This window comes from Hemicordylus capensis, chromosome 1 (genome assembly GCF_027244095.1).
Source record: "Hemicordylus capensis ecotype Gifberg chromosome 1, rHemCap1.1.pri, whole genome shotgun sequence".
Classification (NCBI taxonomy): domain Eukaryota; kingdom Metazoa; phylum Chordata; class Lepidosauria; order Squamata; family Cordylidae; genus Hemicordylus; species Hemicordylus capensis.
The window spans coordinates 304821230-304839669 of record NC_069657.1 but is presented as its reverse complement, the minus strand read 5'-3'; the positions used below and the strand labels follow the sequence as shown (position 1 = coordinate 304839669).

Sequence of the window (18440 nt, the reverse complement as noted above, 5' to 3'; positions counted from 1 at the left end):
ATCGCCTTTAAGAAGCTCTGTGCTATGCACTGGAATTTTCATTTAGAGGGCATAAATTTTGTTAGAGATGCAAAAACAGTGTCCGTTTGTATCCAAATGGCTTGCAGGGCAAGATAAGATAATGACCAACAACAGACTAACCTTCTGTGGACAAACCAGGTTTTTCCATAGCACAAAGGGTGAGGAGGGCAATTTTCAAATTTCCCCCCTTCTCTCTGCAATCACTTGTGCCTCCCAAAACTATCTCCCTGAGGGCCCCCCCCCCAATTCTCAGGGACTTTGTTTCAAGAGGAAAGCTGAAAGGGGAAAGCTGAAAGGGGAACAGTAGATTGCCAAAAATCACCCCTCCCCTCTCGTACAACAGAAAAACCTGGCACATCCACGGAAGGTTAGTCTGCATGTCAGCCACTTGTTTAAAAATCCGAATATCACCACATAAGGCTATCAGAGTGAATAGGAATATATGTCCATGGGTCCTGTTTCCCTGGGATGTATTTTTTCTTGATGTCAGCAAAGCACTGACAAAATTTCTCATGATATTTTGGTTAGTGAACTGCTCAAACGAGGGCTAGATTAAGCTATTGTCAGGTGGAATTGCTACTGCTTAGAAATCTATACTCATCAAGAACTAGGGCCAGTTACCGGGACGGGGGACAGCAGAACTTCTTGTACTCAGCCTGGATGCAGCAAGGGTCCAGCAGGGAGGGGGTGCCTGTACCTGCTTGCCCATTGTAGCCCCTCCTGCTCACTGTCACTCCCGTAAGGAGGCCAGTAGACTGCAGCAACACTCCAGGCCAGCTCTCTACTGCCTGAATACACTTTTGCTCCAGCATATATTTTAAAAGGAAGAGCAGGAGACTGAAGTGCAGGTAGCAGACACTTCAAGGAAAGGAAGACTTCCACCAGCAGCGGCAGCAACCCCTTGTGGCCTAGTGAGACAGCCTCAACCTCAGGCGGTGAAACAGCCTAGTGATATCCTCAGGCAGCAAGTACACCATGGGGCCATGGGGCGGGGAGTGCAAGCCCCCTGCCCCTTCATACTTGTCACCCCACCATAGCTGCTGCCACCCCCACCTCCTCTGTGCTGCAGCTGCCTCCCTCTCTGTGCATTTTCCCCTTGCTGGCCCTTCCCACCACTACACTGACCTCATCCCCCCAGCCACCCAACTCCCCACTCTGCTCCTTAGGCCAGATGTGCAGCACTGATCGCCACCCATTTCTCTCTTGCTGGCAGTGGGCATCTGCCTCCACAGTCAATCTGACTCTCAGTGCCACCGCTGCACTGTCTCTCCTTCTCTCTCCCTACCCCCAACCCAACTTTGCCTGCTTTATCTCTTCCATTTCGGGAGGAGACGAAGCAGACAATTTTGGTGCTGGAGGGCAGAGAGAGATCCAGCACAGAGGTGGCAGCAAGAGAGAGACGGGCTGGCGAAGAGGGACATCTGATGCCTGCTACATCAAGCAGCAATGCCACCTGGAGAACAGAGCACTGCAGCCACAGAAGAGGCCAATGAGGGGCAAATGGCTGGTGATCAGTGCTGGGCTTTGGCCCAGGGGCTGGGCTGGGGAGTCAGGTGACTGGGGGGCAGGGCCAACGTGGGGGTAGTAGTGGGGCATCATTGGTGCTGGCCTTGCCCAGAGGACAGGCCCAGCCAGGGTGAGTGGAGTGGAACATTGCAAGTCGCTTCAGCAGTGACAGGCAGCAAGCTGCCTCTGCCTACTGGGAAGGAAGGGGCGAGCGAAGGAAGGGATGGTGTGATGGCAGGTACCAGGTAGGCAGCCTATTTGGGCTGAGGTGGGGCATGGAAAGCTGCTCATCAACATATACATTTCTCTGCTTGAGCAAGAGGTCTCGGACAGGGAGTTGGGGAGCAAAAAAGAGGCACAAGGAGCCCTTTGCACACTAGGCTCAATTTCAGTTGTCAACCATGCCCAGTTCCTCATCATACTGGAAGAAGGTTTTGAATGTGGTGCTGCAGGGCTCTGTCCTGAGAGTGGCACTCTAAAACGTTTTTGCCAGTTAAAGGGATAGAGCAAATCTTTATCAAGTTTGAAGATGACACAAAACTGGGAGGGACTGCTAACACCTCAGGAATGAAATTCAAAATGCTCTTGATCAAATGGAAAACTAGACTGATGCGAACAAAATGAAATTCAGCAGAGAAAAATGCAACATTCTGCACTTAGGCAAATAAAATAAAATAGAATGCAGAAGTATGGGAGGTGGGATATCTGCCTTGGCAGTAGTATGTGTAAAAAGGATCTCAAGATTGTAGTCAAACACAAGCTGAATATGACTCAGCAGCTTGATGAAGCTGCAAAACAGGCCAATGTGGGTTTAAACTGTGTTAATAGAACCTTGGTTTCCAAGTAAAGAGAAGTAATAGTTCCATTTTATTCTGTACTAGTCAGACCTCATCTGGAATTTTGTTAGAGGTTGTTAATTTTTTTACCCTCAATAGGTAAAAATAGCAGAGCACTAAGGAATGAGCACACACTTCAGTTACAGAGTAGGTAGCAGAGGATGGTTTAGTTGTTGCAGCTATTTAGAGAAAACACATGGAGATCCTGTAGAACTAAAAATTTATTGGTTAAATATACCTGGATAGGAAAGACCTAAACCTAATCTAAAGGGCTACATAATGGATAGGTAAGAGAGAGATGTTTCAATCTGCTTTCTAGGAGGAAAGGAAGGATTGTGACTCAGCACAGGAAGTGCGGAAAAGTCAGACCAAGGGTCATAGATTAGGGACAGGCAGAACAGTCAGGGAGACCCTTACTCACTATCTCTACTCCCAGTGCCCCTAGTGATCATTAAAATAGTTGGTGCAAAAGGTCGATGCACTGGAAGTCCATCTCCAACAAATTTTGTGTCCAGTCCTGGGTGCCACCCTTAAAAAAGGATGTGGACAAATTAGAACAGGCTCAAAGGAAGGCAATGAAGATGGACAGGAAGTCTGAAAACAAGCTCCGTGAGGAAGCGTTGAAGGAACTGGGCGTGTTTAGCCTGGAGAAGAGAACATGTTAACACTTTTCAAATACCCAAAAGGCTGTTACAAAGAAGAGGACAAAGACTTGTTCTTTGCTGCCCCAGATGAAAAGACTAGTTCTATAGGGCTTAAATGGCCAGAGGGTGGATTTTGGTTGAATGTTAGCAGACATGTCTAAACAATAAGAGCAGTTTGACAACAGAGTCAATTCCTTAGGGAGTGGTAGACTCCTCTTGCTGGACAGCCATTTCTTGGGGATGCTCTAACTCTGTGTTTCCTGAATTAAGCAGGAGGCTGAATCAGTGGCCTACAAGGTGCTATCCAACTCTGATTATAAAACAAAACTTCCACCAGTATGAATAGCAAGCTTATTAGTAACCAAATGGCTTGAAGAGGAAGCAGAAAACAGCACAGACCAATTATGCAAAATTTGCCATGGACATGGCTTGATAAAGATGTGCATATAGTAATTTAGAAAAATTTGCCTAGCTTGGCCACATTCTTATAAACAAAATGTGAATTCAAGGCAGCATGGTATTTATGAAAATATCACGTGGTATGTAGCTTGCATTAATTTTCTCCCTTAAATAATTAAGGATGGAGCATCATTTTATTTGTCTCACACTTTACAGAAGAGGAGATTAAATTAGAACATATCTATAAAAGAAATGTAAACTAGTCATCCTTCTTCCTAGGGAACTTTGGGAATCGTAGTTCTGTAAGGAATGGCTAGGAATCTTTGAGAGATTTTCCAGTATCCCATCACTACAATTCTCAGAATTCCTTCAGTGATGACATGTAGTGTAATGTAAATATTGATCCTTGACATGATCCTGGTTGTATTCACACAACTGGGCAAAGTGCATGCACAGCAGCTGCCATCGGTAGGACTTTCAAAGCTCCTCATGATGCTCTCGCTCCATCCCATTCTGGTGCACTTCCATTAGGTGAGATGTTTGGAGCATCGTTGGATTCAGTTCCTTTCCAACCACCGCCACAGCAGCATGGAGAGGAAAAGGCTCTGGTTCTTGAAGGGTTTTTTGGTCAAGGACCTGTGTAAAAGTGAAAGAAAACATTTTACTTCACTGCTTGCTCTGATACCAGAGCCAATTTCATTCTTGCATGACTGTCAAGAAAATTTTTAAGCATTGTGGGAAATGTAAGGCTAAATTGCCTCAGACTGATTAGAGTTCTGTCTTTTGTGTCTCAGTGAGGAACAAGACAAGAGTGTGCAAAATCTGCCTTTCATTTTCAGAACAAACCCGCAAAAATCAGAATTTGCAACTAAAGGATGGTTTGTATAACCTAGCATTGTGCCCTTCAACCTCGATGACCACATTAGCTTTGATACCTGCCCCACATTTGCTATCTTCACGCAGTCCAACTGCGGAGGCACTAATGGTGACTGCACAATCAGTCTTGACAATGAGTACTTCAATATCGGAATTGCTCCTGTTCACACCAAAAGAACCATTGGAGGATGTGAAGAAAAAGTTGAAAAAGAGAACTCATGGTGAGGACAACTCAGTTAAGCCAAAGAAAAAGAAACATCAATGTATGACTTTGTCATCAAGAAAGTCTACATCAAAATGAACTACATCAGCATCAAACTCAATATCTACATCAACATTGACCCACCAAGTGCAAAAGAGTCAGAAAGATCCTCCTACAACTTTGAGTTCTACATTGACATCAACCGCAGCCTTGCCATTGGCATCAACCTCAACCACAACTTTGATAATTCCCACATTGATCCTAATAACTACAAAATCAACTTCATTGTCCTCTCAGTCAGGACTACTGACATTAGAGACTCTAGCAATCAGCAAAGACTTTCCAATATTTGGAAAGAGACCACAGCAGTACACTTTGTTAGCCCTTCTTTCAACATAGAGAAGGGAGTATGCACAGCTCTCTTCACTGACATTTGTAGGGGACTGGAGTATGAGGAAGATATGCTTGAGATCCCCAAAACTCCTTCAATATCCCCTGTCCCACACATATCCCTTTTAGGAGATGGCTGTGGAAAGGCATATGACTGGAAGCAAGAGCAGTGGAGAGTACATTGCTACCAACGTAGTCCCACTAAGCATACCCCTTGGCAGATATACTGTGGTAATAAGAATAACTTTCAGCCTAGAAGTCATCAGGAAATTTCTTATAAGAACCTGTATACAATATTCTCCAGCTCATGCCTATTCTCATGACTATTATCCTCACAACAAAAGGTATGAACCACATTTGCGTCTTGTGAAATATACTGAAGAGCAACCTGATGATGTTGGTCTTTTATTCCGCTGCCTACTAAAGGTCAAATGAATACCACCTCATACAGTGATTCATACCATTACTTATTGTATGGCCACTGATCCAGTTCCACAACCTCAATCAAGACCAAGCACCCCCCCCCCACACAGGAGACAGCAGATTTAGGGAGGTCAGCCCCAGTGGGTGAAACTGAATGAGTAATGGCAACATAAACGCAGATGACAACTACAGTCACGTCAGTTTTAACTTCCCCAGTACATTACCTTCTTGGGGAACCAGAGGAAGAATAGCTAGATAATAGGAGCACAGAATCATAGGATGAAGAAGTGATTCCTCTAGACTCAGAGGGAGAATCTGCAACTACAGAAGTTCCTTCAGAATCTTCTCCAGATGATGAAGTTCTAAAGAAATTGTCAGATTCCCCTAAGGAAGACAGCAGGATCTTCCACTCCCTTATAATTGATATGGCAAATAAACTAGGTTCGGAACTGAATCAAGTTAAGAAAGATGTGCAGGTTCCAATATTTAATTTCCTACAGACAACAAAGGCCTCACAGCCTGCAGCTCTACATATGCTTCCTGTATTGTTGCAAGCTTCTAAACAAGCATGGTAGAAACTGTCTAGCACTACACCAACTTCAAGGAGGTTGGAGAATATGTACAAAGAACAGGAAGAGAATTGCCTTACCTGTTAAAACATCCTAATCTAAATTCTCTAGTAGTAGACTGTGCCTCTTTCTCTAGGTCCAACAGAAAGCATGCAGCCCCTATTGTCAGAGTGGGGTGGAAATTAGACAGAATAGGGTGTAGAGTCCACTCCACTTCTACTCTATATGTGTGTATAGCCAATTATATGGCATCCATGTCTAGCTATCAGCATGCTCTGTGGGAGCAACTTCAGGAGACTGCAAAAAGAGATCCAGAAAACCTTGCGAGTAAGATCAAAGAATTACAACTCAGATCAGCAGACATTACGAGACAACAAATCAGCACAGTTAGACATTTGATGGACTACGAGTCCAAAAATCTGGCAGGAGCAATAGCATTGCATAGACATGCTTGGCTCCACTCCTCTGCATTGCAATATATGACTTGAGAAAAAATAGAAGATCTTCCATTTGAGAGAGAGGGCCTATTTAGTAAGGAAACTGATGAGACGTTCAAGAAATTGAAAAAGTCAAAACTGACAGCAAAAACCTTTGCAGTTCTCACAACTCATCAAAGTTATTCAGCAAAAAAATAAACAACCCTACTCTTCAAACCAACCCTACGGGAGATACAGACAAGAGTATAAAAGTCAAGATAAAAGAGAGTATAGAAAATCAGGAAGAAACCAGGGAAGGCCATATGTGCCTAAAATGAAGCAAAATATATCCTTTCGGAAACAAGGCAACAACACTAAACAAAGTCTTTGATATCTCAACTCATCGCCAACAAGTACCCGTATCCCAGATTCCACTTTTAACAAAGCATTATTCAATGGAGAGGAGAGCTGGTCTTAGGAACATAGGAAGGAACATAGGAAGCTGCCATATACTGAATCAGACCATTGGTCCATCTCGCTCAGTATTGTCTACACAGACTGGCAGCGGCTTCTCCAAGGTTGCAGGCAGGAATCTCTCTCAGCCCTATCTTGGAGATGCCAGGGAAGGAACTTGGAGCCTAGATGCTCTTCCCAGAGTGGCTCCATCCCCTAAGGGGAATATCTTACAGTGCTCACACTTCTAGTCTCCCTTTCGTATGCAACCAGGGTGGATCCTGCTTAGCTTAAGGGGACAAGTCATGCTTGCTACCACAAAACCAGCTCTCTTCCCATCCTTGCCTTCCTTGTAGTAGCAAGCATAACTTGTCCCCTTAGCTAAGCAGGGTCTGCCCTGGTTGCATATGAATGGGATACTTGATTTGTGAGTACTGTAAGATATTCCCCTCAGGGGGTGGAGCCATTCTGGGAAGAGCAGAAGGTTTCAAGTTCCCTCCCTGGCATCTCCAAGATAGGGCTGAGAGGGACTCCTGCCTGCAACCTTGGAGAAGCCACTGTCAGTCTGTGAAGACAAAACTGAGCTAGATAGACCAATGGTCTGACTCAGTATATGGCAGTTTCCTATGTTCCTAATCTGGGAACAGATAACATCAAATAAGTGGTTACTTTCAATTGTCAAGAACAGCTATGGAGTAGAATTCCACAGAAGACCGATCTTTCAGTGTATCAAATATACCCGACCAACTCCAAACGTATTAGAGGAAATAGCGACACTCTTAGAGAAGGAGGCGATAGAAATAGTTCTCCCACATCAACGGATAGGGAGATTCTATTCCAGATACTTTCAGATATAAAAAAAGGATGGAGGTATCCGGTCAGTCCTGGACCTAAGAGCTTTGAAAGACCTCATCCAAATAACTTCATCCAAATTATATCAATACAAGCCATACTGCCATTTTTGATAGGAGACCAGTGGTTTGCGGCCATAGACTTGAAAGACACGTATTTCCATATATGTCCAGATCACAGACAATATCTGAGGTTCACTGTGGGGAACTGTGTATGCCAGTACAAGGTACTGCCTTTTGGCATTTCTACTGCATCATGGATATTCACCAAATGTATGGCTGTCATAGTTGCCTACTTGTGAGGACAGGGCATGAACCTCTTTCCAATACTAGATGGTTGATTGCTGATGGCACATTCAGCTACAACAAGACTTATAAGAAATCCTAACACTACAGGACAACTTGGGCATAAGGATCAACTCTAAAAATTCCAAAATGCAACCCACAAAAACCATACTTTTCATAGGTTCAGTTCTATATGTGAATCGACAGAGAGCTTTCCTACTGGCAGAGAGAGTCTCCAAGATAAAGCTGCATGTGGACTTGGCACTCCAGTGTTCCCATCAAACTGCGAAGCAGATCCAGATTTTACTAGGCGGGATAGCCTCCTTCACAGCAGCTATCTCAAATGCAACATTAAGAATGTGAAAGCTTTGGTTTTTAAGGACATTCCATTTTCTGACAACAGATCAATCACAGACCTTGTCTATCCCGGAAAAGGTGAATCACTCCCTTCTGAGGTAGAAAGACAACTTGAATTTGACCACAGGCATGCCAATTTAGCCCAGATTTTTGGACATGATTGTGACCTCAGATTCCTCACAAAGGGGCTGGGGAGCACATTGCCAGACCCACCAAGGTGAGTGACAAATGAACAAAAAGTCAACAATGACTGCATCTCAACATATTAGAACTTCTAGCTTCCTTCCTGGCTCTCAAGGCATTCAGTCCTCTGGCACAGTGGAAAGCTGTCCAGGTGGTGATGGACACCACCACCACCACGATAGTTTATGTAAACCACCAAGGGGGCACATTGTCATGTGCAATCCCACAATACAGTTTTAGAACTTGTGCAAAGACCACAATGTTCACCCCATTGCATTGCATTTTAAGTGGACGGAGAGCATAGAGGCTGATTTCATCAGCAGAGATACAGCCCAATCCAACACATACTAATGGAGTATCCATCCCAAATACTTTCAGGAAATATTCGACACATAGGGTACTCCAGAGATAGACTTATTCACATTGCCAGAGAACAAAAAATGCAAACAGTACTGCACATGGGCAGGTGTAGGAAGAGATCCCTAGAGGATGTGTTTATGATAACATGGAACGAGGCGTTCAAATACATATATCCTCCAATTCCCCTCATCACCAGTCGTGAACAGGAAAATGTACCACCAAACAAATTGCATCCTGATAGGAGTACGCACGAACAGTTCGGTGCCAAACTGGTTCGCCTTGAAGTGGGCCGGTTCGGTGGCTTGATTGCAGACCGAACTAGGGGCACCATCTAGAGTTCCGGTTCAGTGCCATCTAGAGTTCTGTTTTGGCACCAAATGGGTGGCAGGGGGGCAATGAGAGAAGTAGATAAATGGTCTTCTTACTTGCCAACCATGCTGCCGCTCCCCACCCCCCCACCCCGGCGCAGCCAAGTGCACATGATCCTCCATGACAGCAGCTTGGTTCCAGCCTCCATTCATGCACCAAACCATTCGTGCACACCCATAACAGGATGCAATTAGTTTGCTGGAACGCCTACTAGAATGCGCAGAGGCTGGAACTGAGCTGCTGCCATGTGGGCAGCTTTGTGAAGGAGGGAGAATTGCTCACGCTTGGGCTATGGGCTTCACTGGGGGAGTGAACGGTTGCAGTGGAGGTTCCAGCAGCGCACTTAGTGGGTAAGAAGACCATTTAACTATCTCTTTCCCCTCCCCCACTGGATTCCCCTTTACAATTATTAGCTGCCGATCTGCCAAACTGGTTCAGTCAAATGGACCAGTCCAGCTGGTCGGTTCGATTGAACCAGCTTGGTAGCAGACGGTTCAGCTCGAATTCAATTTGAATTCAAGACAAACTGCAATTTTTGGTTCATGCACACCCATACATCCTAATCACGCCAAAATGGCAGAGACAAATATGGTACCCAACACTTCTACAGCTTTCCAAGGGGAAAATGCAAATGTTGCCACTGCATGTAGATCTTCTGTCCATGGATGGAAGCAAGATTCTACTTCCAGGCATGACAAGACTAAAACTAATGGCATGGAGGATCATGGGGATCCTGCAAGTACAGAATTATTAGGATAATTCTGTTCAATGAAAAGAAACCATTGATAAGGAAAGTGTATGCTGCAAAATGGAAAAGATTTGAGACCTACACTAACACTAATTCCTTCCTACTGGCATCTGCTGCAGTAACTCATGTATAGTACATAAACTACACACCTAAGATTTGAGGCAAGCACTGGCCTTCTTCTTAGAAAGTACAAAGGCAATACAAAGTACACAGTACAAAGGCAAAGACAATAGCCTATACATCTTGTACATGTAGGATAAGAAAGGAGAAAAAATAACCCAACAGAGACTGCCCCGATGGATAGTTTCAGCCATAACAGAAACATACAAGTGTCAGGGAACACAGCCACCGGCGGACTTTAAAACACATTCTACACGTGCGGTGGGCTGTTCAGCAGCCAGTCTATCAGGAGTGTCTATAGAAGATATTTGAAGAGCAGCGACTTGGTCTTCTGATCATCACTTCATCAAGCACTATGCCTTAGACCTGAGATCTACAACAGATGCTTATTTGGGCAGAGGCGTACTGAAGCAGATTATGCAATGATGGGAGATGTAGAGATAATCTAAATCCTGTACCCTGCACCTATACGGGAAGCTTGCTAATTGCCCAGTTGTGTGAATACAACCAGGATCACATCAAGAACAAACAGGTTACTTACCTGTAACTAGTAATCCTTGAGTGATCTGGGGGTATTCACACAACCCACCCATCCTCCTCATTACAGGTGGAACAAAAGATGGTTAATAATGTTGTAGTGTATTATAGTGTTTGTCTCAGAGCAAGCTCACTTGAGGGAAGTAAATGCTGACTCATCCCTGCAGAGCTTTCTGGCAAAGGCTACTCTTCTTTATTTTTGGAAGGTTCTAAAGGCTGCCACCACCACCACCCATTTATTGACAGAGCTTCACACACACACACACACACACACACACACACACACACACACACACACCCTCTGGGCTTGGGTGGAAACCCCAGGGAAAACTCTCTTTTGCTACTGGAAAAGTACAAAAAAAACCCTTCCACATGCAAGCCTACGCATGGTGAGAAAACTACTAGCTGCTGCTCAGCCCCTGAGATGTTTTTGCACCAGAGAAATGAAAGCCCCCTTTCAGCTCCCCATTCTTCTGAGTTAAAAATCCACTTGAAGAGGCTTGTAAAAGAAAAGAACAAAAAGAAAAACAAGTGTATTCAAATGCTGCAGACTGCTTCCGTCTGTGGCTTTCTCAGCTTTTAGTTACAGGTAAAAATACTCAATAAGTTACAAGAATACTTTAAAAAGCATCCCAGGTGAAGTTGGGGCAGCACTCTTTAAAAATCGTGGTTACCCAGTCGCAAGGAAAAGGTATATAGGAAAATACAAAAGCACAATTAAAACATACAAAGTCTTTTGCAACGCCCTGGCTGGATAGGTGTAGGTTAGTGTTTCTTAGCCTAATTACATTGCAGATAAACAATAATAGACCAGTATCAGGGATATACAAAGTGCACACAAAAGAAACAGAATGTCTAATGCAAAATCTGACTAAAAAAACTTTCCCTAGACTAAACTTCCCGAAGCCAAAGCCCTGGCTTCCTTTGTCTTGAACTCACCAAATCCTGGATGAGAATTCAAGCCCCTGCAGTGCTATTTTCCAAGAACTGCAGTTATCCTTCTGCAGCCATACTCCAGGGCCACATGTCCTACTATCACTCCTAGCCTGCTTCTTCTAACAAAGAAACTCTCCTTTCTCTAGGTCCCACCCATCTAGTGTGCTGATTGGCTGAGCCCTGGAGTTCCCCAGCCAGTCAGTCAGGACAAGGTTTACTTCCGGTTCACTCTTTAGGGGAGGGGTGGCTCTTCACTAAAAATGTATCCAATATTTTAATAGTCTCTCATTTACCTTTTATAGTTCCATATAGGATGATTGCTTAGACTGTGGCAGTTGTCCAGGAACTGAATCCAACAATGCTCTAACCACCTCTCCTAGCAGAAGCGCACGAGCGCGAGATGGAGAGAGTCACACAGAGCTTTGAAAGTCCTACTGATGGTGGCTGCTGCGCATGTACATTGCTCAGTTGTGTGAATACCACCAGATCACTCAAGGATCATTAGTTACAGGTAAGCAACCTGTTTTTCTGTCTCATGCATCACAGTAACCATGCTCACTTCACCTGGAATGTCAGTTCCTTCATGTCAGTATTCCCCAACATCAACCACCTTGAAAAGGGTGGCAACTTCTCCCTGCTTTTGCACATTTGAGAATTGAGATTGCCCACAATGTGAATAATTCAAGCAACGAACTGGCACTTCAATTTACTCAGGACATCTGAATACAAAATGTCATGCTTTGTATACCACAATGGTTCTAGGAGCACCCTCGTAAAACAATACGTATAAGAAAACTTTAGCCTTGGGATATTCTGCTAGAAATGCAACTGATTTTTAGATGTAGTGTTCATAGGTTGTAGAAATATGTAGTCATTATTATAGTTGCCTGGGGACATAGTAGTCATGGTGACTGGTGTTAGATGGCTTATAATTCCACACAAAGACTACCTGTGAAAAAGTGAAACAGTTAACAATGCTAGATTTCTCATGTGTCACATATTAGGCATAGAATTATGGATAAATAAATATAAATCTTTGAACCATCTCATCTGAATGATATCATTACCTTCAGGTTTTGTTTTGTTTTTTCATGCTGTGATCCCATGAAGCCAAGTCTTCCTGAAGTATCTGATCATTTTTTAACAAAGTTCTGTTCTCTTAGGAGTTTGTCTTTCAGATTTTGCACTTGGGGTTTAAATGCCGTAGAGATACTGTGAGACAAATGTTTGACACGCTCAAACGTGGACTGGAATAAACCATGGCAGTTACTCCAGTGTGGGCATTAAGACATTTGGTGGGTACAGGCATTATAGCACTTGGCTTTTCATGCAGAAGGTCTCCGGCTCAATCTAGTTCACACAAAGATTGCAGCATTGAGAAAGGTCTCTGCCTGAGATTATTGAAGGCTACTGCCAGTTGGAGAAGACAATCCTAGACTGGATGGGATATTTTTCAATTGTGAGACATCTTGGACAAGGTTCTGACTCTGTTTCCCACCACCCACCAAATTAATGTGACTCCAACCTGCATGTTTGCTTTCAATTAGCATTGTCATATGGATTCAACAGAAAACATACAGTTCTGCTCAAAGATTGCCATCTGCAACTACATGTCTGTAATGGTGATGGCAACTGAAGAGTGTTTAACCCTTTTCACGGAATACTCATCACCTCACAACTTTATATTGCCCCCTCCAAAATATGTCTCTCCAGTTGAGATGATTGGATTTTGTGATGGATTTTGCTGCCGCTTAACCTTATACGGATATTCTGAGCTGGGGAGTGTCGATCATGAATGCTAAATGGCCTGAATGTTAGACTTTCCTTTCAGGACAATGGCAAAGTCACATGTGAGTCACTAGGAGATGATACGATTCCAAGAGATGATTTGCTTGGGGTCCACATGGTGAATGTTAAGAAGTGTGACAGCAACAGCAACAGCAGTTAGCTCACTGTGGGCTGCTTACAGAAAGTGAGAAAACTGCCACAAAAGAATACTAAACACCAACTAACCACAGTGCTGTACTGGCCCATCTGCTGTAGTAATTATTTTTTATGAATTTACAGGGCAAACTTTGTCTGTGCATTTTACATTGTTCATTATATTGCTGAATGAAAGTCCATTTTAAGTAATGATAGAATGGAGGCTAGAGAAGAAAAATAAAGCAAGTGTTAGGAAGCAGGAAAGCTGTTGTTTTGCTCCTGTTTCCCTGAGCAGCAGGAAGTTCATGGCAGCCTCTCAGAGGGTCAGTCTCCTTCAGCAAAGAGGGCACTGGCTTGTTATGTATGCTTAACAAGCTGCCTTACAGCCAATAAAATGGGATGGGGAAGAGGGTCTTGATCCTGAGGCCACAGGGGTGGGGGGCCTTTCTCAGAGTTCAGTAGCACCGAGCAAGAGGATCTGTCATCGTTAGACATTCCAGGGCACAATGCAACACCATTTAGGATGGGATCATGTGTGTAGAATGTAAAATCTAGATGCTCTGGGGTGTTTGGAGCTGCTGCACTAAATGAAGCTGTAGGAAGGGAACTCGAGAGACCAGCAAATGGGAAGGTGAGGAGACCAAGCTGGGGGCAGGGAGAAAAGGGCAGAAGAGAAACGAGGACTGAAACCAAATGGAAATTGCAGACCTGGGGGCCATTCCATATAGCTGCTGCCAAATAGGTAGGTATCAAGCATGCAGTCAATGCTTTAACTTATGCTAAGCTCAATTTCTTGACTGGAAATTTGCTGCGAGCCTGTGCATACATGGGATGTGTGCATATACACACAATTTATTATTGATTACCAAAACAGAAATATAATAGGCAAGATGTTTCAGCTTCTGACTTCTTCAGATGCTTTCAAGCATCTGGCCCATTATATTTCTGTAACGGTAATCAACAATACATTTATACTGACTTACATTCGGCCAGGGGTATAGCTGTAATTGAGTGGATGGGCTGAAAGAACCCAGACCCCCAGCTCCTGAGGGCCCCCCAACTCCACCCCTCCCTATCTTCTTCATTATATCCCTCACTCCAAGGGGCCGCCAGAGAGAGGGTTGAACACAGGCCCCCTCTCCCCTAGCTACACCCCTGCATTTGGCACAACCAGATGCACACATCCAAGAGGGGTGCGGGCTTGCTGGTTCTGTGCCACTTATCAGTCTGTGCATGCTCCTAACAATGGTGGGAGAGACTCCATGCAAGCGATGCTATGCAGCACCCTACTGCCATGGGGGTAATGGGAGTAGGGCACTGTAGTGGTGAGGCACAGTGTTGCCTGCACAAAGCCTTCCCTGCTGTTGTTAGGCCACACAAGCCAGTAAGTGGTATGGAACCAGCGAACCTGCATCCCTCTTAGATGCGTGACCGGCTGCACCAAATGTAATCCACTGTGGGTTTTGGGTTGTTGTTTTTAAATTAACTGCATCCTTCCAGAATCCAGAAAATACTTCTATGGAGTTAAATTTGCAGCTTTAAAAATGCCTCCTCTGTCTGTCTGCAGGAATGTGCGTGAGCCCGTTCGGCACCTCTTCTGGGAAGTGCCGAACTAGCTTGGGTGCCGGCATCCAAACCGGATTGATGGGGCACAGTTCTCTTAAAAAGTAGGTAATGAGCTCCTTACCTGCTGCCCCCCGCCCTGCTGCTTACCCAGTTCCCTGTAGCCCCAGTTCCCTGCAGCCTCTGTGAGCTGATGCCACATGGAGGCCACAGGGAACAGCGCCACAGCCACGCACTGCCTTCAGGAGAGCAGGTGCCACTACTGGAAAAGGGGGGGAGGGGCGAGCAGGTAAGGAGCTCCTTAGCTGCTTTTAAAGGGAACTACTTCCCGCCCCACTGGCGGCTGCACAAATGGCTTGTGCACATCCCTATCTGTCTCTCTGTGATTAAAATACATATTTCACACAGCAAATTTATTAAAAAGTCATCATGTTTTTTTCCAATGGGGTTGCCACCTGATTAACTAAGTACCTGAAGGGCTGCTACACAGAAGAAAGCAAGGAGTGTTCTCTAATACTCCCAAGGACAGGACTAGATCTAGTGGGCTTAAGTTACAAGAGGGAAGATCTCAGCTGAATGGTAGGAGAAACTTCTTAATGGCAAGAGCAGCATGACAATGGAATTATTTTGGGGATGGTGAGCTCTCCCTCACTAGAGGTCTTCAGGCAGAAGCTGGACAGCCATCTATAGGGGTGTACATGGAACTGGTTGGTCCAGTCCGGTTAGAATCTGAACTGGACTGAGCCAGTTTGGTCTGGCAGCCCCTCGAACACCCCTCCCCCCCAGTTCGGTCCGGGAAGATTTGCAAGCTTAAAAAAATAGATCCCCCCCCCACAAACTTACCCCCTCTGAGGGCATTGTCCGAGGCGGTGGTGGGGTCTGTTGAGGTCCCCCCCGCCCTGCCAGCCTCTCTTAGTTTTTAAAAATTGGCTGTTTTTGGCCTTGTTTTTGGCCTTTCCCCCTCATGCAGTGGCCATTTTGGAGGCTGCCGCGCCTGAACCATGGGCCTCTGCATGGCCTGGCAGGCCACGCAGAGGCCCATTGTGCAGGTGTGGATGCCTCCAAAATGGCCACTGTGCCGGGGGGGGAGGGCGAAAACCGTCCGAAGAATGGCCGAACAGCTGATTTCTTGACTAAGGGAGGCTGGCAGGGGAAGGGGGAGCCTCCACGGACACACACACACACACACACACACACACACACACACACACACACACACGCTGCCTCAGACAACTCCCACGGAGGGGGTAAGTTGGGGGGGAATTAATTTTTTTTTAAGCTAGCAAAGCCCCCAAACTGGCCTGTGGGTGGGGGGTTGGGGTTCGGTACAGGGTCAGACTAAACAGGGGGTGGTTCGGTTCAACCCCAAACAGTCAAACCGAACCAGTTTGACATCGAACCTGTTTGCACATCCCTAGCCACCTGTCGGGGATGTTTGAGCTCTGGGTTTCCTACACTGAGCAGGGGGGTGGGCTAGATGGCCTACAGGGATTCCTCCAGTTCTATGACTGGACTTAGAAGACACATTCCTTTCTGTGTGTGGTTGAAGGTGCTTCTTGCTTCCCTGCAGTTTTTATGTCTTGTGCTGAAAGCGTGCAGCACACGGCATCGTGGGCTGTAGGAGCACTGCTTGCCCAGCTGTGTTAGTGTAAACACCATCGACAGTGTTGTGCATCAGGACAGTTCCACAATGGTCTAAACTCTGCTCTGGGGTGCCCATTGGAAGTAATGGGTGTCATGCAACTGGATTTGCATAACTTTCTGCCAGAGCAGAACTGCCCCGGTGCTCAACACCATTGCCACGGGTGCGCCAGCTCCTAGCACAGTATGTCAGCAAATATTTGCTGGGGGGGGGCGAATCTGTTGCCCAAATAATCAGGGCATCTTTATAGTTGATCAAAAGCTTTTTAAATTGATTGACTGCTCAGTTTTCAACATAATTTAGTTTTCCTATCACTGTGGATTAGAGAAAATGTGTTATGCCACTTTTGGACTCATTCAACATGTCAGGACTAGGGACCCTTCTGTGTTTGGAAGTCCATGAATCAGCATGTGGTCTGGATGGGCTAAGCCATCTGTGGGGCCTAGTTAACATATGCATATTCAACTTGCTGTGATGGAAAATGTCTTCTCTTGAGCTGAAAGCATATTTTTATATGTTTGTGTGAATTGGCCCTGAACTAGGTTTGTCTTCCTATTTTTTAGTAGGCTACTGAAGATAATAACATAACCCTCAAACAATTTCCAAGTCAATAATTTAATATATTCAGCCATACCCACCTGAAACAGACACAGGTTTTCCTTGCTGTTTTATCCACCAGTGAAAATAATGGCACATTTATATGTTTCTCCAACGGCTTCTGTTTCCTGAAGGAGTGAAATAGTTTTCTCCCACAGAACAATCAATTTTAATAGCTTCTCTCCAGTGCTGTTATCTATAACTGTAATTTCAGATAGACAATATCAGGCTGGAGGTGGAGGAGAAGGTGGGAATCCTAATCCTCAGAAACGTGAGGAAAGTGAAAAAGTATTTGATCCAATCCAATAACTGTGTTCTTTCTAAGTAGTGGTTTTTTGGCATGGTGGAAATCCACATGCGTCCTGTTCTTGTACACCAGTTCAGCATGTGCAGGTTTGCTCAGCAACCTTTAACTTTGCTCGACAGATAGCATAGGTCATATTTTCAGCTCAGTAAAAGCTGAAGAGCCAGAAGCAACATTGGCTCCCCTCACTAGCTTTATTCACATATTATGTTCAACAGATGCACAGTCTGTACACAGTGTACATGTTCACTTTCCAACTGGATGTGTGTACAGTCATTCATACAAAAAACATGTATATATGTATAGACCGTACATTGTTCATATGTATGAACAGGGTGATTATCTCACTCTTAACTGTCACGCTGTGATACAGACAAAGGAGGCGTTACAGACAAAGGAGACATTAACCCCCCTCCACTCCAGTGTGCTCAGCAACAAAGAGATGGCAAAATCCTTTCTTTATTCACTTCAGCTGCTTCTCTCAGAGCCAGAGGCAGTTCTCTCATGAGGCAAACTGAGGCAGCAGCCTCAGGTGCTACCAACCCTCTTCCTCTCCACTACCGCCGCTAATCTCCCTTCTGGAGCATGCTCTGCTTACTTCAGTAGCCCCGTCTCCTGGGCAGGAGCCAGCTGTACTTCTTCCCTCCTCTTATCCCTTACCTACCTCCTCCCACTGCATACTCTGAGTGCCCACCCACCACCAGGAACTCCCAGAACAGGAAATGGAGGAAACAAACCTGGAAAAGTGGGTTAACAATGAAATATGGATTAGTTAAACTACTTTTGTCAACCCACCCCCCACCCCAAGCCTGCTATCCTCTGCACCCTTCCCTCACTTTTTTGGAGGCAGAGGAGATGCACAAACTGTGGCAAGCCACATCCTTGAGAAATCGCCCGAAGTCTTTGCATCCAAACTCTTTGCAATCAGGC

General features: G+C 45.1%; 1 long non-coding RNA gene across 1 annotated transcript in view; it reads right to left on the bottom strand.

The window, feature by feature from the left end:
• Window positions 1–3575: 3575 nt before the first annotated feature.
• Window positions 3576–18440, bottom strand: part of LOC128340914 (uncharacterized) — a 28246-nt gene continuing 13381 nt past the window's right edge. Inside the window, exon 2 of the long non-coding RNA XR_008314086.1 lies at window positions 3576–4042. This is a non-coding gene — a long non-coding RNA (uncharacterized LOC128340914). The remainder of the gene's footprint in view (window positions 4043–18440) is intronic.